The 19,574-nt window shown below is 42.7% G+C and overlaps 1 protein-coding gene across 6 annotated transcripts in view; it reads left to right on the top strand.

Annotated features, from left to right (window-relative positions):
* The window catches only part of ANXA4 (annexin A4), a 70,797-nt gene that overhangs the window by 729 nt on the left and 50,494 nt on the right, over positions 1-19,574 (top strand). For 2 of the 6 annotated variants that reach the window (XM_080683859.1, XM_080683857.1), the window contains 2 exons: positions 5,482-5,752; positions 12,384-12,464. The gene's annotated coding sequence lies outside the window, so the exon portion shown is untranslated. Of the gene's footprint in view, positions 1-5,481; positions 5,753-11,928; positions 12,215-12,383; positions 12,839-19,574 lie in introns of those variants that run through there. The other 4 variants (XM_080683858.1, XM_080683855.1, XM_080683856.1 and 1 more) reach the window with 4 other exon arrangements.

The raw sequence follows: 19,574 nt of genomic DNA, 5'->3' as shown, positions 1-19,574 counted from the left end.
GAGCATTACATATTTACAATATCAAATTCCAATTATGAACCTACTTCTTCCCTCCATTTAATTAGATATTTATTCCTCTCAGTAATGTTTTATAGTTTTCAGTGTAGTTGTCTTGTACAGCTTTCGTTGATTTATTCCTGAGTTACTTGATGTTTGATAATTTGTTTTTAAAATATGACTACATGAGAAGAGCAGGAGCTCTCAATGGGAGGTGATTTTGCTCCCAGGACATCTTTGGCAATGTCTGGAGACATTTTGGTTGTCACACTGTGGGTAGAGCTACTGACAGCTAGTGGGTAAAGGCTGTGATGTTGCTAAACATCCTACTATGCTCAGAACAATCTCCCACAACAAATAATTATCCAGTCCAAAATGTCATACTGTTCCTTTCAAGAAACTTCAGTGCAGTATACAGTTAAGAATTTCTAGAAAAATTTCTCTTCATAGTCATTCTTTTATACATATTATTTATGGATTTTTGTATTTCATGTGGCATAGTGATCTACAGTGACTTTTTAAAAAATTTTTTTTAATCCTCACCTGAGGATATTTTTTTCTATTGATTTTTTTAGAGGGAGGGGAAAAAAGGGAGAAGGGGGTGAGAGAGAAAAAAAATCGACGTGAAAGAGACACATTGATTGGTTGCCTCCTGCATGTGCCACAACAGGGGCCGGGTGGAACCTGCAACCAAGGTATGTGCCCTTGGCCGGGAATTGAACCTATGATCCTTCAGTCACAAGACCTACTCTCCAACTGCTGAGCAAAACCAGCCAGGGTGTGACTTTTTTTTAATCCTCACCCGAGGACATGCTTGTTGATTTTAGAAACAGGGAGAGAGAGAGGAGAATATAACATCGGTGAGTTGCCTTCCCATATGTGCCAGACCAGAGATTGAACCCAAAACCTAGGTATGTGTCCTGACTGGGAATCAAACCTGCAATCTTTTGGTAGAGGGCAGTGGTCAGCAAACTGTGGCTCGTGAGCCGCGGTTTGCCGCTCTGTTGACTAATGAGTTTGCTGACCACTGGTATAGGGGATGATGCTCCAACCAACTGAGCCACACCGGCCAAAGCTAGAGTGACATTTTTATCTTATTAAACTTATTCTTTACTATTGGGTTGTAAATGAAACGACATTTTCAGAAGTTTATAAAAAGGATGTTATAATGTTGGGAGATAATTCTCCACAAGTTTTGGATTTCTGTACTTCTTCCGAGCAAATGCATTGACAATTTTGTTCAAGGATGTTTGCATAACAGACAGCCTTGGAAAGATAAAGACAAAGACTTCCTGTAGAGGGCTTTGGAGCTGTCCCTCCCTAGAGGTATTCCAGGGTAGTAAAGCTTGGCCTTATTTCCCTAAGGAAGATTTGCTTACATTCCAGAGTCATAAAATATAAAACCTCTCTCTGGGGGGATGGTCAGTTTTGTTAGCAATGCCCTAATAGGATTAGGGGTTTCCTAGGGCTCCTCAGCTGTGACCCAGATCATAGTGTGCTCCGTATCTACCAGGACCTGCCCCTACATTGTCCCTATGGGACTTGGAGGCAAAAGTGAACTTATGCTGCCTGCTGCACTGAGTAACAAGGGCCTAATTCCATTTGGGCTTGTCTCCCTACTGGCTGAATCTATAGAAGTGTGCTGAGCTGATCTAGCAGCTGCAGTAATCTGCTGCTTAGGAATTGCTTGGCAGTGACTCCTTAGCAAGGCCTACGGGCAATGTAGGAAGCGGGGAGGCACCATAATGTCACCGGTGTGTTTTCTCTATCCTGGAGTGATGATGTAGTTTGGATAAGGAAAACTGTGTCTCTAGCAAAATTTCCCAAGACCTGCCCCTTAGATAGATGGGTTTGAGGTGGTGACCCTAAGACATTCAGAGGAGCCAACAGCCACCAGGTCATTGTCTACTTTCAAATTCATAACTTATCTGTAGTCATCAAAGGCCTACCTGGGCCTACCAGGATATCAAAGGTAACAAATCAAGGCTTAGTTTGATCCCACTCATTATTTGCAATTTATTTCCTGGAGAATTGGTCCCAGCTCTGCTCTTAGGGTCCTGGGTCCCCTGCAATGATTTGATCTTTGTTACTTACTGAGGTTCAGCATGCCTGGTTCCATTCCCCCTTCTTACATTAGGTTTCTCAGACTTCTGGTAGACCTTTCCCAACCATTTGCCACATCTACCCAGACTTACCTGAGCCTCGTGGTGGCCACAATCTAATTCAAGCTAAAAGCCCCTACATAAAATATAGTATATGAAAAAGATGGGTTATCATGCTAGCTCTCACCCTATACTATTTGCAGCTCTGTGATTTTGTGATTGCTAACTTACCTACAGTCACTTCAGGGCTGCCCATGTCACCTGGAGTATTTGTGACAACAAATGAGAGCATGTTGATTCCTATGACCAGAGTTAATTTTCATAATATTGGGTTGATTTCACAAGGCATATATGTGAGCTGCAAGCAGCAGCAGGAAAGGTACAAGCTAGAAGAGCAGATGTTTACGAAAGTCAACAATCTTTTTTGTTGTTAATCCTCACCCAAGGATATGTTTTCCATTGCTTTTTAGAAAGAGTGGAAGGGGAAGGGTGGGGGGAGGGGGAGAGAGAGAGAGAGAGAGAGAGATGTAGAGATGTGAGAGAAATACATTGATTGGTTGCCTCCTGCACACATCCTGCTGGGGTCAGGGATCGAACCTGCAACCCAGGTACATACCCTTGACCAGGGAAACGAACCTGTGACCCTTCAGTGCCCAGATCAGCGCTCCAACCACTGATCAACACCAGCCAGGGCAAAAAAAGTTAATAATATTGAAGGAAAAAATACCTTCTGGTCAGTGACTATGCTTCTGAGTAGGGTGAGGGGTGGGGATGGGGCACTTCCCCAGAGGCAGTGATCTGTTAATGCATTGCTATTTGACTATCAAACTATGCTGATGTTTATATTGCTATTATTCAACTCCCTGTGTTTAATAGCAAATGCTACTGCTTTTTCTTCCATATATATCCAGAATATTAGACTATCACTGAGAAGGAAAACCCCTATTTTGTAAAAACTGCTGTTTGGAATTCTCTGCTGTTTTTCTTAGACGGCCTCTTATTTTAAAAAGGTAACTTTGCTTTCTAGCCTGCTTTAGCCTGCTTGAATAATGAGGACCATAAACTCAGCTGTCTGACCTGGTAGGCCAGAGACTAGGTATGCCCATAATTTTAGCTGTCTGACCTTGAAGGCCAGAGACTAGATGTGCCCATAATTTTTAGAACTGTGTTTGTTTTCAAAGACAGCAGCGAGATAACCACTAATTGCACAGAAGACTGGCTCCTTAATAAAAAGGGAAGTCCTGCTTGTAGCTTTGCTTAGAATTTGAATTCATTTTCTCTAAGCCCACCGCGGTGAATAAAGTGTGACTCCAAACTCTCCTGCATTGTTTGATTATTCCGGTTTTCTGCAACATCACCTGGTGGGGAATGAGTTTCAGGCTATAGGGGCTTCATTGCCTTTGCTCAATATGTCTGTCTGTTAGACAAACCTAAAGTTCTGAGATCCTATTATCTAAAAGTGAGACACATTGGGCAGTGGTTCTTTCCAGACACCAATGAAGTTCAATGAATAAAGATTATTACAATACCAAAAAAGGACCCGAAACAAAAGTGTGTGCTAATCTCCGGCATTTGGCTCATCTGTTGCCATGCTGTGCCTAAATTCCTCAGCAGCCCAGGTGAGGAGACAGTGATCTCCCGGCTCAGGTTTGAGGAGGTGGGGAAAGGGGAAGTCAAGTGCTAATGGAGGTAGAACTGTCACTACCATTGGGCCTAGGGAGGGTCTGTCCCAAAACAGACCCGTCTTCCTGTAGATCTCCTTTTTACTGTTTTCCCCCTCACTCGCAATTTAGCAGATTGAAAACACAGGTTCTTCATGAGGATCCCTCTTGCAAACCATTCATAATTTTTTTTTTTTAAGCAAGCCTAATACGCTGCTGCAACTTGGGATTCTGGTGCCCTTTTGTATAACTTCAGAAATCATTGGATTTGTGCCTGAAGCAGCCCTAGTTGCCTGGCAGAAAGATGGAGGGGAAAAAGGAGATGAAAAACTGCTCTTTGTTTTGTAACAAGATTTGTAGAACTAACTTCCTCTTGAAACTATGTGCATTTGTAACTTTGATTTTTTTAAAAGCTATATTTTTTAAAATTTGGTAGATGAGCTGAATAGAATGGACACAACTGAAAATAGAATTAATAAACTTGTAAGATTAATCCTAAGGATTCTTTCAAACTCAGAGCTAAAGGTCTAAAACAAAAACAACCAACCAAAGCAAGGTTAAGTGACATGGAGGCTAAAGTCAAAAGTTTCCTCGGTATCAAATAGAAATTCCAGAATAACAACAAAATGGAGATAATGGAAGAGAGATCATAGAAGAGCATATCTGAGTTTGGAAAAAATTCAAATCTTCAGAGTGAAAAGACCTGAGTGCCAACCAAGACTAGCGAAACAGGTCCCACTCCTAAACACATTCTTCTAGAGAAAAAGGAAATCTTAAATTTTTCTAGTGACAAGAACTAGATTAAACTACAAAGGAACAAGACAATGGAGAAACATCTTGAAGGATAGTGTCAAAATTACTTTCCTATAAAGCCCCTAAACATGACATTTAAATGATTAGGTGGTAGCAAATACTATGATTGGGGAAAGGAGTGATTGGTTAAAAGTTTTATTATTGAATTTTAATTTTATTTAATTGTGATCAGGAAAATAGCCAACACTATTATAGAGCATACAATAAGCCAATAACTCTTCAAATAATTTTTATCTATATTAAGTCACTTAATTTTATAACAGCACGTATGAGGTAGGCACTCTCACTATCCCTGTACTACAGATGAGAAAACTGAGGCGCAGAAAAGATTAATTACTTTCTTAAGGTCATGAGCTAATAAATGGTAGAGCTGGGATTCAAACCCCATTTTTATTTTGGAATGTAGTCAAGTTTTCTTTGCAAATAAATATTGGTCAGTTTTTATAAATACAGGGTTGGGCAAAAGTAGGTTTACAGTTGAGTACATAAAAGTTATTTCTTGTATTATTACTTATTGGTGATTGTATTATTTTCCATATGAACAACTGTAAACCTACTTTTGCCCCACCCTATATTCAGTAGATGACTGAAAAGAAGGTACTTTCTCTGTAGAATATGGAGTCTAGTCCAGTTCATAACTATTAATTCTACCTCATGAATAATATTATTCAGATTACTTCTTTTTTTGTCTGTTTCATCTATCAACGATGTAGCAGAGACAGTTTAAAATTTACTTCTGCTTCATATTGGGAAACTTAAAGGAGAAAAAATAGTTTCTTCCTCTGACTCTTAGGTACTGTTTTCTTTTCTGTGTTCCAGAATTTTTTTATACTTCCGTATACTTTTTATGCTTAGTCATCCTTGAAAGTTAAAAGTTTTGTCCACACTTTGCATTTGTTCCCCAATAGGATGAGCTCATTCTTCTTGGCTCCCAGCCTGCCTATTTGGATGCTATTAGGATCTTCTCGCATCTTAGACTGAAGAATTGGTTACCTTCCAGCAGCCTAAAAGGATTGCGGAGGAGCCATCTGGCAAGGAGCATCACCCTTGCAAGCTTTCTCCTCAATGTTTTCTAAAGCCACTGTCCCAAGTGGCCGAAGGTTATCTGGCCTTTGTCCTCACATCCTTCATGGCCAGTGGCCTGGCTATCCTCCTTCAGACAGGAGCCTGCCAATCAAGGTAAGAATTCCCCTTCCTGCCCTAACCGGTTTGGCTCAGTGGATAGAGCGTCGGCCTGTAGACTCAAGGGTCCGGGGTTCGATTCCGGTCAAGGGCATGTACCTTGGTTGCTGGCATATCCCCAGTGGGGGATGTGCAGGAGGCAGCTGAATCGATGTTTCTCTCTCATCGATGTTTCTAACTCTCTATCCCTCTCCCTTTCTCTCTGTAAAAAAAATCAATAAAATACATTTAAAAAAAAAAAAAGAATTCCCCTTCTTTACATGCCATGGGCCATCTCAGTGAGTATTGGGAAGGAAGATTCAGAAGTCTGGGCTAACCCCCCTACCGTTCCCCACCCCCCATTTTTATCTGAAAGTGTTCTTGGTTATCTATGGCTTCATTAAATAACACCCAAATTTTGAGGTATGAAACAACAATTATTCACTACTGTTATCTCTCATGATTCTGGTGATTGACTGGGCTCAGTAGATACTTCTCACTCAAGTTCCCTCAGTTGGCTGCAGTGAGACAGAGACAATGCTGGAGTCATCTTGAAGGCTTCCTCAGTCACATGTCTGGCACTGGAACTGGGAAAGTTTAAACTGCTGGGGCTGGAACAGCGAGGGCTCCTCCAACTCTATCTTCATGTGATCTGTCCATGTGGTCTCCGCAGCACGATGGCTTCAGGGCAGCCGAATTTATTACATGGCTGCTCAGGGCTCCACAGGCATATATTCTGAGTGAGAGAACTAGATAGAAACTGTATCACCTTTTAAGACCCAGCCTTGCAAGCCACATAGAGTTACTTTTGTTGTATAGTCACAGAAGGCCCCCCAAGGAGCCCACTCAGGTTCAAAGAGAGGGGTCAGAGGTGCCATCTCTTGACATGAGAGAGTTTTTGAAGAGCGTGTGAGACTAATCTTGAAAATGCAATCTGCCATTGGAAGTTTAATACAATTCTGTCCAATGAAAAAATGATTGTATACCATCAGTAGTAATACCTATTGATACCGATGTGGGGGTCAGAACAAGTTACCCCAAGATGTGCCTCTATGGTATGCAGATTGTTTTGAGCTAAAGGCAACTTCAGCTGAAGTCTCAAGAGAAACATCTGCCCCTCCCTTGACTACCTGGAAGAACTTTAATAGGGGCCTTTGCCTCTTTTGACCTATCTATAGGACAGGACAAACTTCTATTTACTACTTGCTCTTCTTAAAGCCCCCAAGGCATCTTACCTTATCCCTTCCTAAGAATGTTTCATTTAGCTGATCCCCTTTCTAATCTCTGAAACTCTTGTGCATGCAGGGGTCTCTGACTCATATCAAAGTTTCTGTGCCTATGTATGTATTAAATTTGGTCATTTTGTTAATCTGTCTCATGTCTAGTTGATTACCAACCAGATCAGCCAGTGCTAAATAACCACCCTTCCCCACAGAACCTTGCGGGTAGAGAAAAGTTCTTCCTCTCCCACACAATTGTATGCAAGTATCTAACTCACAGAACTCTTGCAAGGATTAACTGATAATATCTAAAGCACTTAAAATACTGCCTGGCACATAGTGCTTATATAAATGTTAGCTATACTCTGCAGTTAAGGAAAATTAGAAAACAGTAACAACAGTGCTAAATAACTACCCTTCCCCACCATCCGATTTTCAGTTGTCCATTCTGTTATTCACTTTTTTAACCTTCTTGTTTTGGTTGAACACACCATCTGAAAGCTTCATAAGAAAGATACATGGGAGAAATATTTTGTAAAATCTTGCATGCCTGAAGATATCTTTATTTACCCCCATACTTGGACAATAGTTTGGATGGGTCTGAAAATCTGTGTTGTAAATTATTTTCCCTTAGAATTATAAAGGCCTTATTGCATTGTCTTCTAGTTTCACATGTTGCTATGGAAAAATCGGATGCCACCTGGTTGTTGATTCTTTGTATGAAACCTCATCCCCCACGCCCCCCAGTGCTTGTAAGATCTCTATGTCTTCAGTCTTCTGAAATTTTATCATGATGTTCCTTGGTGTGGTTCTGTTTTTGTCCATTGTGCTGGGTTCAGCAAGCACCTGCAATGTGAAAATGTATGTCCTTTAGTTCTAAAAAAGAATAATTAAATTATTTAACTGATTTTTTTTTTCTCCTCTGTTTCCCAGATGTCCTGAGCTGACTTTCTAATTTCCTTATCTTTTATGTCAGTGCCCAAGACAGGCTGCCCCAAAGTAGCCCACAATGGCATATTGATTTCTTTGAATTAAAGTTACTTGACAAACAGACAAGGGCACCGTGGCCCTCCCTTGTCTCCTTGAGTGCAGAAATTAAATCTCCCATGGAGAAGGTGTCCTCCCCACACCTGGGAAGACACCCTTAATTGTAAGAACTCAATAACTCAAAGCCAGAATAGTCTGTATAAACAAATCCTGTTGCTCTTTTCTAATTTAATACTTTGTTTCAATTTCTCATTAATAAATACCCAAAATTAGATTCCATTCTAATGACCACTAACTTTTTTGTCCTATCAATTTCTTATAAATTTATTATTTCTTTGTCCAAAAACAGTCTCTTTCTTCCAAGTTTCTTTTTTTTTCCTGTTCTATGTTTCATGTCAAAACTTTCCCTTAAATTCTGATGACCTTCAGTCCTCTGCTCTTATTTAAAAGTGCCAAGTTTTGCCAAAACCGGTTTGGCTCAGTGGATAGAGCATCGGCCTGTGGACTGAAGGGTCCCAGGTTCGATTCCGGTCAAGGGCACGTACCTTGGTTGCGGGCACATCCCCAGTAGGAGGTGTGCAGGAGGCAGCTGATCGATGTTTCTCTCTCATCGATGTTTCTAACTCTCTATCCCTCTTCCTTCCTCTCTGTAAAAAATCAATAAAATATAATAAAAAATAAAATAAAATAAAAGTGCCAAGTTTAGCAAAACAAAATAGGACACCTAGTTAAATTTGGATTTCAAATAAATAATTTTTAGTATAAGTCTGTCCCATGCAATATTTAGGACATACTTATAGTATATAAATGTTTTATACTTCAGTAAAAATTTATTTGTTGTTTATCTGAAATTCTAATTTAACTAAGTGTTCTGAATTTTACTTTGCAACCCTAAGAGTGAGATCTAAAATGCTGTCTAGGCCGGCTGGTGTGGCTCAGTGGTTGAGTGTCAACCCATGAACTAGGAGGTCACGGTTGAATTCCTGGTCATGGCACATGCCCTGGTTTTGGGCTCAGTCCCCCATGGATTCTGTCTCAATCACTGATGTTTCTATTCCTTTCTCCCGCTCCCTTCCTCTCTTTGAAATCAATAAAAACGTATTTAAATAAAATGCTGCCTGGAAGCTGTGTTCCTGTGTAAGTGGCTGGGGCTCCACTACAGCGAATTCACTAAAGGGTTGCTCCAGTTTCATTGAGTAATGATGACTGTCTCTTTAGACCCTTACTCCTCCCCAAAGAAGAGTACAGTATTCCAAACTCCCCACCCTAGCTGCCAGTGTTCTGGGAGCCACATGAAGAAAACTGAGCAGCTCAATATTCATCACGTTAAGTTTCATATACATCTTCAATTTCCTATCACTCCCCTAGTCTTGAGTGGTAGATTAAAGCTGGCAGCAATTTTCTTTTTGTGAGTCTCCCTGAGGCAGGACAGAATGAAGCTAGGAAAATTCCTTGACAAGTGGAATGGGGGAACTAAGACAGAGAGCTGCACAAACTGGCTGAGCAATTTACAGCCAGGTGCAGAAGGTCACCGGGGCAAAAGCCCCCGGGGCCTACCAACAGGCAAAACTGGTGCTGGACCTCGCCCCCAGGGTGGCCTTTACTCCCTGGGCATACCATCTATGGCCATGCAGGTTAGACCCTCCTGACCATTCCTCCCTAGAGATAACATCTAGGTCTCAGTTGTTTTTCAGATCCAGGCCCAGAAAAGCAGCAAAACCAGGCAGGTGAGGCCAGGACCACCTGCGATGATTAATGACCCCTTGTCCTGGAGCCGACCCATCGGTGGAGACCACTATTCTGAAAGTTTATACCTGGAAAGGCTGATGAATATTCTGTTGGGATCCTTCCTAAGACCTTCCCTAAACACCCAGCCTTTAAAGCCCTCAAGACGTAGGACACAGCACACACTCTCCCTCCTGGGGGCACACCCGCACCTTTCCTTTCCCCATCTTCTCCCACAGGCATGTATCTCCTAAATGCTAAGGGATCCCAGGAGACTTGCAACCAGGGGAGCAGTGGGCAGTGGCAGCTCATCCGGGGCTAACCCTGAACCTGTCCAAGACCCCTTTTTCTCTGACTCTCCAGTGAGCTGACAGCAGCCCCGCCCGCCTTGGCTCACTTCTTTTCCATGATGTTTTTAGAGAGCCGAAGCACCTCACCTAGTCTTTCTGCTGTTGCTTCTTCTATCCTAGGCTCTTCCTTATTTAATTGTCCCCGACTTTAATAAACGTAGTCACAAAATCACCTGGACTCATGTTGTAAAATATTTCCTGCACCAAGTCCAGAGCCCACACACTACGGGCCATCCAGAAGCAGACCTTCTCAGGGTGGTCCCTGTCTAGTAACACCCCCATGCAGGGATAGAGCCTAATTGCCCTTCCCTTGAATTTGGGCTGGCCGTAGTGATTTGTATGACCTATAGAATGCAACAGAAATAACATTCAGGGACTTCCAAGCCTAGATAATAAGCCCAGTAGCTTTTTCCTGGATCTCTTGGAGTATCCTTTGTGGAAGCCCTGAGCCTTCGTGTAGGAAATCCCATTACTCTGAGACTGCCTTCGGAGGGAGCACATGTAGGCGGTCTGGCGACAGTGCTGGCTGAGACCAGCCTTCCAGCTATCCTTGCCAGGGTGCCAGATATGTGAGTGAATCCTTCAGACTGGCCCATCTGCCCGCTGAATACCACCAAGTGACCTTTGTCGGTGCCACATGGAAAAGAAGAATTGCCCAGACAAGCCCTGTCCAAATTCAGACCCCCAAAATCATGAGACGTAACAAAATGGTCATTGTATTAAGTCACTAGGTTTTGGGATAGTTAGTTAGGCAGCCTTAGATAACCAAAACTCTGTATAGCTGAAAGGTCCCGTATTGAAGATCCTCTGCTTTATCACCTCCAGAGAATGTTTCCAACAGAGAGGCAATGGCAGCTGTGCAGTGTGGGAAGGGGATGGAGGAGTCTGAGGGCTTCCTTTAGACTTAGAAAAAATCCTCCTGGTTTTAGTCTTAACTATACACCCACTTGCAGAAGTACCTGATGCAGCAAATTCCTGCGTATCCTGAGAAATTCTACAATATCATGTTGCTTCTCAGCTTTCCCTACTCCTGGTTTAGAAGTCAGTTTTCTCCGGGTTGCGGAAGTCCATTATCACCTGCCAATCTGCTTTCGAGGTTTCTGTAATTTTGTTATTTTTTTCCTCGCTTGTCTCCTTGTCCTTGTGAGATTAAAAACAAAACATAACAAAACTGCCCTTTTATTAGATGGATTTCCAGAGGGAGTTGAAGCAAATGCATGTGTTCTTTCTGCTATCTTTAATTTAAAGGCTCCTTTGAGTGTTTCATTTCAACAACTACATTAATTTTTAAAACACTGTGTCTTCGGTCAGGTTCCTCGCAGCAGAGCCTGAGCTAGGGATTCTCCCAGGTAAGTGCCTTAGGGAAGGGATATTCTCAAGTGAAGGGATATTCTCAAGAGAAACAGCGAGAAGTAGGATGGTGTACTAGAAGAGGAAGAAGCGGAGCAAAGATATGGTCTCTGCTAAAATTTAGTGTCAGCCGAAGTCTGTGGGAGCTCTGGAATAGGAAAGGTGTCCCAGGTTTATTTCTGGCCTTTTGTACCCCATAAAAGTTAGCTTCTGACTGTGGCTTCCCAACCTGGGCTGGGAGAAGTTACGGGGAGAAAGGAGAAGCTGTGAGCTGGGTGCACTGTGAGTAGAAAAGGCAGGGTAATGGCAGCATTTCCCTAATTGTTATTTTTAAAGGGATGTAATAGTCTCTCTGAGGAAATGAATTATCCATATTTTATTCTTTTTCTATTGTTTGTCTTATTAATTTTGCTTCCTCCTTGGTTCATAAACAACAGCTCAGCAACTTTAAGTTTGCAAGCAAAGGAAAGGGGCAAAACCAAGTTTAGAATAGACATCCTTCAGCTACATCTGAAATGAAACCACTTAATGTTACCTCTCCAGCTTTAAGGGTGCTAATAGCCACTTGGATTTTGGTCTGTTGAATAGAAAACACACTCGCCCAAAGCTACCTACCCTTTGTTAAAATCGGAATTTGCCTGTAGACTCAACGGATTCATTCTGCAAGCATTCACTCAGCGCTTGCAGAGAAACAGTACTGGGCGCAGGTGCAAAGACGACCTCGACTCAGTGCCTTCCAAAGGCTTGTGTCCAGGCGGGGAGGCAGACACGAACACACTGAACTGTGTTACAAGGAGCAGGCGAACCCAGGAGCTGCAGGCCAGTACCAGACCCTGGTAATTTAACAGGTGAAGAGGGAAAGATCTGGGGCTGCTGCTAAGTCCTGTCTCCAAAGGTTCCCCCCAAGGAAGGAACTCAGTTTTCCACAGAGAGAAGTGGAACTGCTAGGAACTTTTGGACTGTATATTTTAATGCGCAAGAGGGAACTGATTTGACTTTCCACTTTTCCACCCACAGGCTCAGCGTGAGCCCCGCCGTGAGAAAGTGCAGTTGATTCGCGGCGTGACTCCCGGCTCGCGGGCACCGGAGACGCGGAGGGTACGGGAGCTCCAACTCTTCAGGGCAGGAGCGGGGCGGGACGGTACCGGCGGGCTTGGCGATCCGGGTGCCGGGAGAGTGGGACCTGCCGATGCCTGGGGAGCAGGCACGTGTCCGGTGCCCCCCTACCCTCCTCTCCTCCCCTTCCCCCCGGCCTGGTGACGCCCCCCGCGGTCCCAGTCTCGGGTTCCTGGTGCGCTTCGCCCGGGACGATTTTCCGGTCTCATGGGCCGGGGAACAACCAGGAACTCGGGCTCAGTCTCCACCCTGAAGTGGGGCGGGTCCGCACGGAATAAGACCGGCTGCCCAGCCCCGACGAGGGTGTGACCTCCGTAGCCACTGAGGACAGGCGAAGCCCGGTCTCGGCACGATCGGTAAGGGGACCCCGGGCCGGGGTCCTGCGCTCAGGGAAGGGGGCGCAGCAGCCCCAGAGCGCCTCGCGGGGACGCCGGGCCTGCGCCGCGCCCAGGAGGGGGTTCCCGTCGCCGGCAAGTGGGCGGGCGGCCCGGGCGGCGGCGCTGGGTGGAGCCGGAGGCCGCGGGCCCGGGCTCGCTCCCAGGGGACAATCGCGGCCTTTACCCAGAAGGACCCCCAGAGCAGGTTGTACCGCTCTGGACTCCAATCAGAGACCGAAGCTGTTATTTATTGAGTTCATGCGCCAAGCACTGTGCCGGGTTTGGGCATTAAAAACAAAGGACTGAGTTCATATTCCCTGGCGCTGACTCGGTCTAACACCCAAGTTTTACTTTTTAATTCTTTCCTTAATCCTTTTAAGAAACTTTCTCCTACTTTCTTACCTTTTCTGTCCTTGTGTATCTAATGCCCTCAGCACAATGCCTAGCACATAGGACTCTGTAACTATTATTATTATTGAATTTGTTATTATTATTAGATAATAATTATATAATCTGCCAGAGGTTCAGTTTCACTCCTTTGGCTGGAGACTTGAGGGCCAAAGATATTATTGCTTTTCAACTATCTTCCCAACATTTGTGGGAAGAATGGATGGGATCCCTTCCTCTAAATGATCCATCCCATTGTCCATTAATTCTAGAATCCCACCTCCTCCTTCCATTGCAAGTAACTCTATTGATAGCCAAGCCAGGGACTTCTCAGATGGCAGACAGGGACTTCTAAGAGCAAGCAGGAAAGGAAGGGGACAGGATTTAGAAAATGGGTAACCATAGCCACCCAAGACCGGCTTACATCCCAAAACCCTGAATGGCCAAGGCCAGATGCCCTACATTCATCTTAGGCCAGATTTCTATTGCTTTGGGCACATACATACATACATACATACATAGGCACAAGCATGCACAAACACACAACTACTGAATCAGCGGTGTCAATGAATTTCCCTCCTAGATGTTCTTGCCTTCCTTAGGGATAATTTTCCTCTGAAAGCGATTTCAAGCACAGTCAAGTGGGACCACACCAGCTCTAAGCATCTGAAGACTGAGCCTCCTGGTCATACCCAGACTCATGTCTTGTGGCTCGTTTCTTTGCTTATGTCTGGTCACTCATTTGTTTTCCTCATCTTGCTCATCTGCTTGTAGACTAAACCTGCTCCTCTCCAAGAGAGATGGAAGTGAATGACAGGCCCTGGGGATGGTAAACGGTATGCCAGGGATCACCTAAAGTTTCAGAATAAATAAGGTGGCGGGGGGAGGATTTTCCTTGGGTGTCAATTTTACCCAAATATTTAAGGCAAAAAAAAAAAATTCTTTTTTTATCCAACTACAAATAAATTTTGGAGTAGAATTCAAAGTTTAGATACCTTTTAAATATAAAACAAGAAACTTCAAAATATTTTTGCATAGGCTTTGGGCTGTGATTTAGCCCAAATCTAGCCCTTGAGTGTCTGCTTTCACTGCAATTAGGACTACTTATGAAGGCAGTTTGATAGGTGTTCCATTGTCTTTCCTGGAGGGACTCTGAATAACAGTTATCCTAGGTTACTCATTGTAGTCTTTATTACAGCCTGAGGTGGGGTTATTAACCTGGTTTTACAGATGAGGATCCCAAGGCTCCAAGTCGTGGTCCTTGGTCAGGGTCAGGCTACTGGAAACAGATTTAGTCTCTGTCTTACTATGGCTCCATCAGTGCTTGGTTCATAGTGATCTGAGGTTTGGATTTGTGGCTTCCTGGCTTATTAACTAAATCTTGACCAAATATCTTTCTCTTCCTCTTTAACTTTCCTTTTGTCAACCATACCTTGAAATATGGTTAAAAGAACTAGAGCTGTTTCCACTAGAGTGGGTAGACTGCGGGGGTGTGGGGACAGATGTTGATAGCCCTCCATGCTTGAGGGGCTTGGCATGTGGATGAGGAAATCAACTCACTCTGTGCGGCGCTGGGCTGAGCTGGGTAGGAGTTTTTTGGATGGTAGCTTCTGGTTAAATTTAAGGAAGGGAAACGCGTAGGCTGGGTGGGCTTGGAGTTGGTGAGAATTCTCTCACCAGAGGTATCTAGGCAGAGGTAGTCACAGGCCCTTTCTGATGGAGCTGTGAAGGGTAGAAGGCTAACGTAAGACGACTTCTAAAGCCATGATTTCCAAGCTGCAGGTACATCCCCCAGGAAGCTTGCACAATATGCAGATTTTTGCCTCTCTCCTAAAAATTCATATCTAGTATGACAGGGTAGGACCCAGAAATCTGCCTATTTAAGAGGCTCCCTGGATAATTGTAATTGAGGTGTTTCTTGGACCTTGCTTTGATAAACTAAGTTTTAGAAGCATGCTTCTAGCCATTTTATGAATATGTGCATGTTTGATAAATAAAGCATTAACGAAACCATAGGCCTGTTATTATGCTATACACAGGTAATGTGGTAAATGCTGAAATTGGCCCCATTCTCAATGAGCAATAATCACACCTCAGATAAACTTCATTGGCTATGATATAGCCATTGCTCAAGGCTGAAATTGTCCCCATTCTCGAGCTTTTTATTATACCTCTTTATTATACCTATCACATCAAATTCACCCCATAGTTTTACAGTGCTTAACACCTCTAGACCAATATAGATTTCCAACAAAAGCTTTTTGCATATTTAAAAATAAACAAAATTGAAACTGAGATGGGTTACCATATTAAGACTAATTTCCCTAAGATAAGTAGGGCTAGGGATGTAATGTGCAATATGATAAAGATTGTTAACACTGCTCTATGATATATAAGAAAGATGTTAAGAGAGTAAATCCTGAGTTCTCTTCATGTGGAGAAAAGTGTTTTTTCTCTTCTTTTCTTTTTATTATATCTGAGATGATGGGTATTGACAGAACCTACTGTGGTAATCATTTCACAGTATATGCAAATCAAACAAATAAACATAAACTTTAATTTCCCAAGGAATTTAGGATTTCTACTTAAGGCTTCTTGTTGGTTTTACGGGAGTAACTTGTTGGTGTTCAGTTGTGTTTGAACTGGGCTGAAAGTGTTTGCTATGGAAACCTGAACCACCACCTCTGAAGAATTCTTTTGAAAGGCTCAAGATGTTTGTGGTTAGGAAATTGCCATATCACTTCTTGGTCTGGACTGCTAGACATGAATACCACAGTGAATCTTTTATCTATAATGAGCAGCAGAGATAAATTGCAGCTAAATGCCAGAATGTAAATTACTCATTAACCTTTTATGGCCTAGACATAAGGCAGCATGAGTAGCTTGACTTGTCAGTCAGAGATCCCCATGAATGGCCAAAGAATCACTATGGATTCGAAACTCTGGTTTAGGGCACTCACCTTTCCACTTCTAAGAGGTAATAGTAAGTTATTATCAGAAAGTAATGTAGAGGGGCCCTGTGGTGAGTGGGAGCAAGGTTCCTCATTTATGTGTACTTGAGCCATCTTCCTTGGAGGAGGCCCATTATAGGTACAAGCCCAGTGGTAAAAATCAGCCTCAAGCATCCTCCCTCTCACTCCTCCAGGGAGCTCAGGAAAGCATTTCCTGGGCCCTGCTTAGCTTCAACTTCTGCTACAGTTGCTTTTTGATGCTGTGCAAGGACTTGTTGACTCAGTGGTTCTTATCCTTGTTAGAGTCACAGACCCCTTTGAGACTCTGATTAAAGCCATGAATACTGTCTCGAGAAAAACACACATTTGACATTTTTCATACAGTTTCAAAGGGCTTACAGACACCCTTCTAAACCCATCCATGGACACCTAGCAGGTATATAGACATTAAGTTAAGAATTGCCCTGTATTGTCCAGTCTGTGGGCTGCAATATTGATGGCTGCCACCCCCATGACATCATAGATGACATCAACAGATCAGCAGTAGTGCAGTGGAATGCCCAGCTAGTTAAGAACTACAAAGGAGCCCTGGCTAGTGTGCTCAGTGGTTAGAACACCAGCCCACACATCAAAGGGTTGTGGGTTCAATTCCCAATCAAGGGCACATACCTGGGTTGCAGGTTCAATCCCCTGCCCCGGTCAGGGCACATGCAGGAGGCAACCAATCAATGTGTCTCACATTGATGTTTCTCTCTCTCTTTCCCTCTTCCTCCCTCCTTTCAATTTTCTATAAAAATCAATGGAAAAAAATATCCTCGGGTGAGGATTAACAACAACAACATCAAAACAACATCAAAAGAACTATAAAGGAAGATATTTCAATTAAAGATCATTTGATATGGGCTTTTTGGCTAAGATCATTTGATAACCAAATACATAAATAAATAAATAAAATAAAAGCTCTGAAATTGGGCAATGTTTGTAAAAAAAAAAAAAATGCATTTACCTTTGTTCCAGCAGTTTGAACTCTAGGAATTTATTCCAAAGATGTACTTGGGCATGTGTGTAGAGACATATGTACAAGGGTATATGCATTGCAGCCTCTTTGGTAGCAATAAAGGGTTACACTAGTAAATGGCCCAAATGTCTATCAGTAAGAGACTGATTAAATTATGGACTATCCATGCAGAGCAATATTATGCAGCTCTTAAAAATTGATACAGATTGCCCTGGCCGGGTGGCTCAGTTGGTTGGAGTGTTGTCATGTACACCAAAGTATTGTGGGTTTGATTCCTGGTCAGGGCACATACCTAGGTTGTGGGTTCAATCCTCAGTCAGGGCACATACAGGAGATAACCCATTGATGTTTTTCTTTCACATAGATTTTTCTTTCTCTCTCTTCCTTCCTCTCTCTCTCTAAAAAAACATATCCTTGGGTGAGGCTTTAAAAAAAAGTAATGCAGATTGATAGAAATAGATATAAGATAATATCAAAGATACTTTTTTTTTCTTAAAAAAGCAAAATATAGATTTTCATGGTAAGCTACCGTTTCTGTAGATAAGAATGACAGAGGCCATCTATATTCTTATATACTTGTTAATACATTAACTACTTCTGAAAGAATACACAGGAAAAGAGTTACCAATATCACCTGCCCATTTTAACATTGTAAAGAAGAAGAATGAAACAGAGAGGAAGAATGTATAATTATCACATTTTCTACCTTCAAAATTAATGTGTGATCATATACGTTCTCATTCGAATACAAAGAGCCAACAAGCAGTTATGCTTCAGCATCCACTCTACCACTACACACTCCATCTGCCTTAAGTTAATTTCAGTTCCTCTCATCTTCTGACTTATCTCATGTCAGTCCTAGTGTTTTTGGTTTTGTCCTGAGTTTCTTCCTTTGTCTTCCCATACCTTCATGAGGTTTTTAAAAAATATATTTTTATTGATTTTAAAAAGAGAGTAAGGGAGAGGGAGAGGGAGAGGGAGAGAGAGATAGAAACACTGATCGGCTGCTTTCTGCATGCTCCCACCAGGGACAGAGCCCGCAACCTGGGCATGTGCCCAGACAGGGAATCGAACTGTTGCCTCTTGGTGCAAGGAAGGACGCTCAATCCAGTGAGTCACACTGGCCAGGCCTTCATGAGGTTTTTAATGAAAATTTGGGAGAGGCTTCATCAGAAATAGCAAGTTCCTATGTGAATCAGAAATCCCCTGTGGAAGATTTTTAACAGTTCTGTTTTTGTATTCTTCTGCCAGGGTCAACTTGGATTCTGGAAAGATCTGGAAATAGAACCCTGCCCTGGCCCACTGAAGGAGTGGCTGCACCAGGGCAGGGGGGGTTGCCCACAAAGCTAGAAGATTTGTAGGGCATAGGAGGCATCAGAATAAAATGGAACACTTGAGAGCAGTGTTTATTCTTAGCTCACTCCCAGATCTCTAAGGCTGCCCTGGCCCACTGAAGGAAAATCTATGAAGGAAAATTCAGCTGCTTTTCCTATCCACCTGGGCAGTGTTTGCGTCCCTTGGGGGCAAACAGAAGTGGTGTTGGTAGGGAAATGACTGGACTGCATAATACCTGTTTTCTTACCTACAGGCAAATAAGACCTAGCAGGATAACAGGAAGCCTGGCTGCATGTCTGCCTTTCTCACTGACTCACTGCAAATCCCTTCCCTCCTGTACTGTAGCTCCCCTTATAACGGGGATACGTTCCAAGAACCCCACTGATGTTTAAAACTGCAAATAGTACTGAATCTGATGTATACTGGGTTTTCCTATACAGACATACCTATAATAAGGTTTCATTTGTAAATTAGACACAGTAAGAGATTAATAGCAATGACTAATAATAAAATAAATCAATTATAAGAACATACTGTAATAAAATCAGTTATAACATACTGAATGTGCTCTCTCTGTCTCTCACTCTCTCTCTCTGTCTCTGATAACCAACATAGTAACTAAGTGACTAACAGGCAGGTAGTGTATACAGCATGGATATTGCTGGACATAGGGGTGAGTCCCATCCTGGGTGGAACAGAATGGGACAGTGCGAAATTTCATCATGCTACTCAGAACAGCACGAAATTTAAAACTTATTAATTGTTTATTTCTGGAATTTTCCATTCAGTATTTTTGGACTGTGGTTGACCATGGGTAATTGAAACCACAGAAAGTGAAACCGCGGATAAGGGGAGACGACTATACTTTAGTTTTCTCTTTGGGTTTAGTCTGTCTCTTCCCTTTCTGCATCACAAGGATTTTGTAAATAAAGATGCAGTGGATTTTAGTTTCTTTGGGAAAGATTATAAGAGAAAAGACCAGATGTTAAATTCAAGGTTCTTATTTTTCTGATGAGAAAATTAT

The sequence above is a fragment of the Plecotus auritus genome, assembly GCF_963455305.1.
Source record: "Plecotus auritus genome assembly, chromosome: 8".
Classification (NCBI taxonomy): Eukaryota; Metazoa; Chordata; class Mammalia; order Chiroptera; family Vespertilionidae; genus Plecotus; species Plecotus auritus.
Note: the sequence above shows the minus strand (reverse complement) of the source record. Positions and strands in the feature narration are given on the sequence as shown.